The following is a 7,500-nucleotide window of genomic DNA, read 5'->3' as shown; positions in this document are numbered from 1 at the left end:
TCCCTCTCTCACATTTTTCTGGCCCCTGTCCGTCCCCTCACGTGCTCCCCTCATTCCCCTCAATCAGATTCCTTTCGTACCCTCCCCTGATATCCTCTTCCCTCATAATCCTTCTCTTGCATGCCCGGGCATCTCCTATCCTCAGGTTGTTTACTGTTCTTCAGATCTCACAATATTCCCAGATATTAATGCTCTCTCTACTTGTGATTATTCCTCCATAATTTGCTCTTAATTAATAATTATTGCGTCACATTTTTTACCCACATTCTATATTGTGGTAAATTCCGTTATACTCCCTCTGTCATACTCATCTCTCGTTTCCTCTCATACTTTCCCTCAACTTCATTTCCCATCCTTCCTCCTCAACTTCGTGCACACCCACTCCCTAAACCCCCTTCCCTTTGTAACCCTTTCCCTTACCTTACAGCCCGGCTTTACAACTTTTCTCTTCTACCTATCTCCACCCCCCCCCCTATTTCTCCCCGACCCCCCCCTCTATCTACAGTCCACGTGAAGACAGAGGGTGTGGGTGATGGAGAGGGGGTGGGGGAGGGAGTGGAGGGAGAAGACAGGGAGAGAGGGGGGAGAGGGGGAGGGAGTGGAGGGAGAAGACAGGGAGAGAGGGGGGAGAGGGGGTATCACGTACCGGTGACCAGACGCCAGCTTGTGTTACACGCAAATCCGACCAACTTTTACGGGTCAGTTCGTCGGTCGTTCGGAGACAGAATGGAGGGAAGGAGGGACGGAGGGAAGGAGGGACGGAGCGAGGAGGGACGGAGGGAAGGGGAACGGGGGAAGTCGGTCGTTCGGAGACAGAATGGAGGGAAAGAGGAACGGAGGGAAGGGGGATCGAGAGTTATATGATTTGAGGGAGGGAAAGGATGGACGGAGGGAGGTAGGAACGGAGGTAAGGAGGGAGGAGTGAATGATTGACGGATGAAGGATTGGACGGTGTGGAATGGAGGGACTGATGGGTAAGGACTGGAAAGAAGATGGGAATGGGGAAATGAGGAGAGGAGGATGGGGATGGCAGGAGAAAAGGAGAGAAAGGAGGGAAGGGAGGGAAGGAGCGAAGGGGAGAAGGGGGGAAGGAGGGAAGACGGGAAGGAGCGAAGAAGGGAAGCAGGGAAGGAGGGAAGGAACGAAGGAGCGAAGGAGGGAAGAAGGGAAGACGGAGAGGAGCGAAGGAGCGAAGGTGGGAAGGAGTGACGGAGGGAAGGAGCGAAGGAAGGAAGATGGTAAAAGAGAGAATGGAGGAAAGGAAGGAAGGACAGTAGGAGGGGAAAATAAAAGGCGAGAAAGGAGAAAAGAATTCAAGAGAGGAAGAAGAGAAAGAGAAGAAAAGGGAAGGAGAAACGGATATATATTTTTTTCTTTTCTTTTCTTTTTTTTTTCTTTTTTTCTTTTTAAGTAAAAGTTGGAGGGAAACAAGTTTATGAAATACAGTGCATGGGAGAGAATGGAAGATAAATAAAGTCACACCTTCTTCCTGGCGTTATATCCATATTTTTCCCAAACATCAGTAAAAATACAGCGCAGTTTGTCGTATCTTCTGGCGATCGTAGTTCCCGGGAACCGCCAGCTAATATCACGCTGATATGGTTGTGTCAACAGCCAGTTGCTTATTTCTTTCTCTGTTACTTCGGTTCCTTCTTCTCCTCCGTTCCTTCGCGTTTCCTTGTCCTCCTCCTCCTCGTCAGCCTTATCTTCCTTCACCCTCTTATCCCTTCTTTTATTGTCTACATCTGTATCTCCTCTTTCTCCACCTTCTCCTCTGCTGCTTTTTTTCTTCTTCTTCTCCTCCTTTCCTCCTCTTCCTTCTCCTCCTCCTCTTCCTTTTCTCTCTCTTTCTTCTTCTTTCTTCTTCTTCTTCTTCTTCTTCTTCTTCTTCTTCTTCTTCCTTCTTTCTTCTTTCTTCTTTCTTCTTTCTTCTTTCTTCTTCTTCTGCTTCTGCTTCTTCCTTCTACCTTCTCCACCTCCTCCTCTTCATCATCATCATCATCCTTAACATCATCATCATCATCATCATCATTATCATCATCATCATCATCATCATCACCATCATCATCATCTTCCTTATCTTCCTCCTCCTCCTCCTTCTGTTCCTCTCTTCCTCTTTTTTTTTCTCTCCTCTTCTTCTTCCCCCCTCCCCCCTGGCCTCATTCCGGCCTCCAATCCCCCTCTGACACGTGGGGGGGGGGGGCTGGAGTGCTGCAATAACGAATGTGATATAAAGGAAAAATTCATGGAGAGTAGAACGTAGAGATAAAACACAGACGTAGATGGCAGATAATACAGACGTAGATGGCAGATAATACAGACGTAGATGGCAGATAATACAGACGCAGTAGGGAATTCGCGCGTGGAAGACTCGAAGCAACAGAAAAGCAAATACAATAAATGACTAGAATATCGAAGGCGAGGAATACAAAGAACGAAAAAATAAAAGTGAATGATTAGAGGACATAAAACAAACCACAATATTTAATGAAGAAGTATTGCAAAAAGCATCGATGCTTAATAGATACAAATACAAATGTATTTCTAATTAGAATATATGAATAATGATAATGATAATAAAAAACACCGAAAGCACGACTGGAAAGCAACCACAAGAATCCCTGGGTCAGAACCGCGAGCGACAGTCGTGGTATGCATTTTTCCGAACGCTGACAGTGATACTTTAATTCTAGACTCCCTTTCCTCCTCCCTCTCCCCCCTCTCCCCTCCCTCTCCCCCTCTCCCCTCCCTCTCCCCTCCCTCTCCTCTCCCTCCCCCCCCTCCCCTCCCTCTCCCCCTCCCTCTCCCCTCCCTCTTCCCCTCCCTCGTCTCCCCTCCCTCTCCCCCCCTCTCCCGTCCCTCTCCCCCTCTCCCCTCCCTCTCCCCCATCTCCCTTCCCCTCTCCCCCGGTTCCCTCCCTCCCCTCTCCCCTCCCTCTCCCGTCCCTCTACTCCCCTCTTCCCCTCCTCTCCCCTCCCTCTCCCCTCCCTCTCCCAGGCCGCCCCCACTGTAGGGCCGGCTGGGACCCTCGTCCCCCCCTCTCCCATCCTCTCCTTTCCTCTCCCCCTCCCCTCCCGCCCCTCTCTCACCCTCCTTGCCCATTTTCTGCTTTACTCTCTGCTCCCCCTCCCTTCTTCTCCTTCACTCTCCTTGACTCCTTTCTCCCCCTCCTGCTCTTTTCCTTACATTTCTCTCTCCCTCCCTCCTCCCCTCCTCTCACCTCTTCCTTCCTTGCTTCATCTCTCGCCTCCTTCCTTCCTTCCCTCCTCCCCTCTCCATCTCCCTCCCGCTCTCTCACCCTCCTTCCATCTCCATCTCCCTCCCGTCTCTCTCCCTCCTCCCTTCTCTTCACTTCTCCATTCGCCTCGTTTCGTCTCTCCCTTCCTACCTTCCACTCTCTATCTCTCCTTTCCCCTCTCCCTTCCTCCCTTGCTCCCTCTTCTTCTCCCTTTTCTCTCCTTCCTTACATCCCTCCTTATCCTACTGCTACCGTAACTCCCTCCCATCCTTCCATCTTCACCTCCTACTCCCTCTCCCTCCTTCATACTTTACAACACCCACTCACTTTCTGGCTCTTTTTGCATTTTGTTTCTGTTATTCTTTTTTATTCTTTATTCTTTATTTTCTTTTTCTTTTTTTTTGTGCGTGTTCCATGTTCCCTTTTCTTTTCTCTCGGTGTTTGTATTTCTCTACCTTTACTTCTGTCCCTCCTTTTTATTGGTGGTTAAAGCAACAACAAAATTAATACCATATATTTCTTGATGATGAGGAGGATAATCATAATAATAATGATAACAGTAATCATAATAATAATAATAATAATAATAATAATAATAATACTCATAATAATAATAATAATTAATATAATAATAGAATAATAATAATAATAATACTAATATATAATAATAATAAATAGTAATAATGGATACTACTTAGATAAAATTAATAATAATCATCAATAACGAAACAACTATGACGAATACAATAATAATAATGATAAAATTATTTCACTAAAGATGAGATATAATAATGATAATAATGATAAGTGTGTAATAATAAAGAATAATAATTAATAATAATCACATAAATAATAATCATAACTAATTAATAATAATAGTAATAATAATAACAATAAAATAATAATAATAATAATAATAATAACAATAATGATAATAATAACGATGATAATAATAATAATAATAATAACAACAACAACAACAACAGCAACAATAATAATAATAATAATAATATAACAATAATAATAATAATAATGATAATAATAAAATAATAATGGCAATAATGGTGATAATGATGATGATGATGATGATAATTATAATAATAATAATAATAGTAATAATAATAATAATAATAATAATAATAATAATAATAATAATAATAATAATAATAATAATAATAATAATGATAATAATAATAACAATAATGATAAAAAATAATAAATAGCAATAATAATAACAGCAACAACAACTACGACAATTCTCGCAGTAATGGCACCTGCAGCACTAACAACAACAGCAGTTAAAGAAATAACAATAATGGCCCTAAACCGCTAGTACTGAAAACTTCGGCTTCTGTCTGTCCTTCCCGGCATTTCATTCAACGAGAAAAGCGAATGTAACTGATCCCATGGCATTTCCCTCAAGCCCCGAGGCTCACGCTGCGACGAATGCCTTGCGCTCCGGCGGGACCTCGGTCGTTTTCTTGCACTCTCGTCTACTTTACTCTGTTTTCCTGTGTGGGGGGGGGGGGCTTTTTATCGTATTTTGATTTCTTCTCCTTCTCTCTCTCTCTCTCTCTCTCTCTCTCTCTCTCTCTCTCTCTTCTCTCTCTCTCTCTCTCTCTCTCTCTCTCTCTATATATTATATATATATTCTCTATTTTATTATATATATATATATTTCTATATATATATATATAATATATATATATATATATATATATATATATATATATCGATCTATCTCTATCTGTCTGTCTATCTGTCTATGTATCGATTTTTCTGTCTATCTACCTGTCTATCTATTTATTTATCTATCTGCCTATCCATCTATCCATCTATTTTTCCATCCATCGATCTATCTGCCAGTCTCCTTGTCCATCTATCTATCTACCTATATATCTATCTATGTATCAGTCTACTTGTCCATCTATCTACCTATATATCTATCTGTCTGTCTGTCTACCTAACTATCTCTCCCTCACTTTCCTGTGGAAATTTAACACTGCATTGCTCACTGATTGCTAGAGCACGATTTTCCTTGTTCGGCTACAGCTTCACTACACATCGGGGCGTACCTGAAAATAAATGCTTTACTGTGCATGGCTGACCGTTGCTATTTGGTGTGCAATGGAGGTTTCAAATCTCTTTCCCGTTTTATAAACTTTCCACTCCCACATAGAGAGAGAGGGGAGAGAGAGGGAAAGGAGGGGGGAGGGAAGGGGGAGGGAAGGGGGAAATGAAGTGAGGGAGGGAGAGAAGTGGCAGAGGGGGGGCGGGGAGGAAGGGAGGAGGAAGGGAGGAAGGGGGAGGGAAGGGGAAATGAAGTGAGGGAGAGGAGAGAAGTGGCAAGGGAGGGCGGGGAGGAGGGAGGAAAGAGGATAGGGGGAGGGAAGGGGATGGTGGGGAAGGAGATAAGTGGTAAGGGTGGCGAGGGAGGAGGGGAGGAGGAGGGAGGAGTGGGGGGAGCGGGAGAGGGAAGTAGAGAAGGAGAAGGGGGAGGAGAGGGAGGGAGGAAGGGAGGGAGTGAGAGAGAGAGAGAGAGAGAGAGAGACAGGCAGACAGACAGACAGACAGATAGACAGACAGACAAAAGGGGGAAGAGAATGTAAATAGGAAAAAAAAGGCGATGAAAGTACATATCCGAATTAAATTTGATTCTTTGAAGTAGACATCCACCCCAGCCTCCTCTTCCCGTCCTTTACGTTCACAATTACAGCAGTTTCCCCTCGCAAACGTGGAATGCCAGCTTGTAAAGAAAACGTGGAATACGGCTACTTGGTATGCAAGTGCGTGCCCGAAGCCAACTCAGGTGTCATAAATGCCAGGTGTCTCTCTTGCATGACTGGCACATCCTCGCTCTTGCGGCCATTATGGAAGCAAGGGGAGGAGGAGGAGGAGCAGCTGCTGCACCCATGTAGGCAATCTAAACAGTCAGAGTGTGCCATTCCGCTGTAGATCGTCGCGAATGGGCGAGCCGTCTAGTTTAAAGTCTAATCATTTAACCCTCTTTATTAGTCCGTCCGTCGCCGCTCGAGCAGGTTCCGGTTTACAGAGTCTGTGCGTTGCCTTTTCTAACTTTTCGTAGGGTATGTAAAAGATGATGGAAATAGGAGAGAGAGAAATAGATGGAGAGGGTGAGGGAGACGGACAGTGAGAGGAGGAAGGAATGGGAGAGGAACAGGGAGAGAGAAAAGAGAAGTGAATGGAAAGAGAAGGAGAGAAAGAGGGGAAGGGCGAAGTAGGGGAAGAGGAAAGATAAAGGGTGAAGAAAAGGCCGAGAGAAAGAAAATATGAGAGGGAGAGGGAATCGGAAAGGAAATGGGAAATAGAGAGGGAAAATAAGACAGGCAAAAAAGGCCAAGCAAAAGGAAAGAGAGAGAACCAAGAGACAGAAAAAAGAGAAAGATAAACGGGGCGACAGACTTAAGACCAAAAGAGATAGACCCGAGAGACCGATGGCACACACGACAACCCCCCCCCCCGACCCCCTCACTTCAACCTTCCTCCAAAACTTGTTCCAAAACACTGTCCAGCAGCCCACAAGTCACCTCAGTCAGCCTATGACATGACCACAATGCGTCTGCAGCCCTCCAGCCCTGCCTGAACAACGACGCCCGACGGAGGGAGAGCCGCCAGACCGAAGCTTATTGCCCCTGCGCCCTCTTCAGGCTGCCCTCCCCTTAGCTCGCCGAGGCTCCCGCTGCGGGGACGATAACCTTGTCGTGTAGATATATATGTGGAGGGCGGGTTCGGCCTCCGATTGTTTCGCTCGGTCGCTCTCATGCTGGTTGGTGGGGGGGGGGGGGTGAATGTGTGTGAAGAGGCGGGAGGTGAGTGTGCGTGGGGGGGGGGGAGTGAGTGAGAGAATGAGGGAGTATGTCAGTGAGTGAGTGCGTGAATGAGTGAGTGTGTGAGTGGTTGAGTGAATGAGTGAGAGAATGAGGTAGTGAGTGCGTGAGTGACTGACTGATGAATGCATGTGTGTACGTGCGTGCATGTGCGCGTGCATTTGCGTGCAAGCGCGTCTGAAGTTTCTCCTCGTTGTCAGCTAAACCGTACCGTGTCCTTTTGCACGGACACTCGGCACCTTTGATCTGTGTCCTTTCCGAGCCTCCTGTGGCGAATATCCAGCGGTCCCTCGCCTGAATATTTGCTGCCTGTGTTGCGGCCAGGTATTTCCAGCGCCGCGACTCATTTCGGGCCGGCGCCGCGGGGCCGCCGCTCCTTCCTCTCGCTGGCTGGGAGGAAGCTTTGTATGTGTC

Source organism: Penaeus monodon, chromosome 6 (genome assembly GCF_015228065.2).
Source record: "Penaeus monodon isolate SGIC_2016 chromosome 6, NSTDA_Pmon_1, whole genome shotgun sequence".
NCBI lineage: Eukaryota > Metazoa > Arthropoda > Malacostraca > Decapoda > Penaeidae > Penaeus > Penaeus monodon.
Note: the sequence above shows the minus strand (reverse complement) of the source record.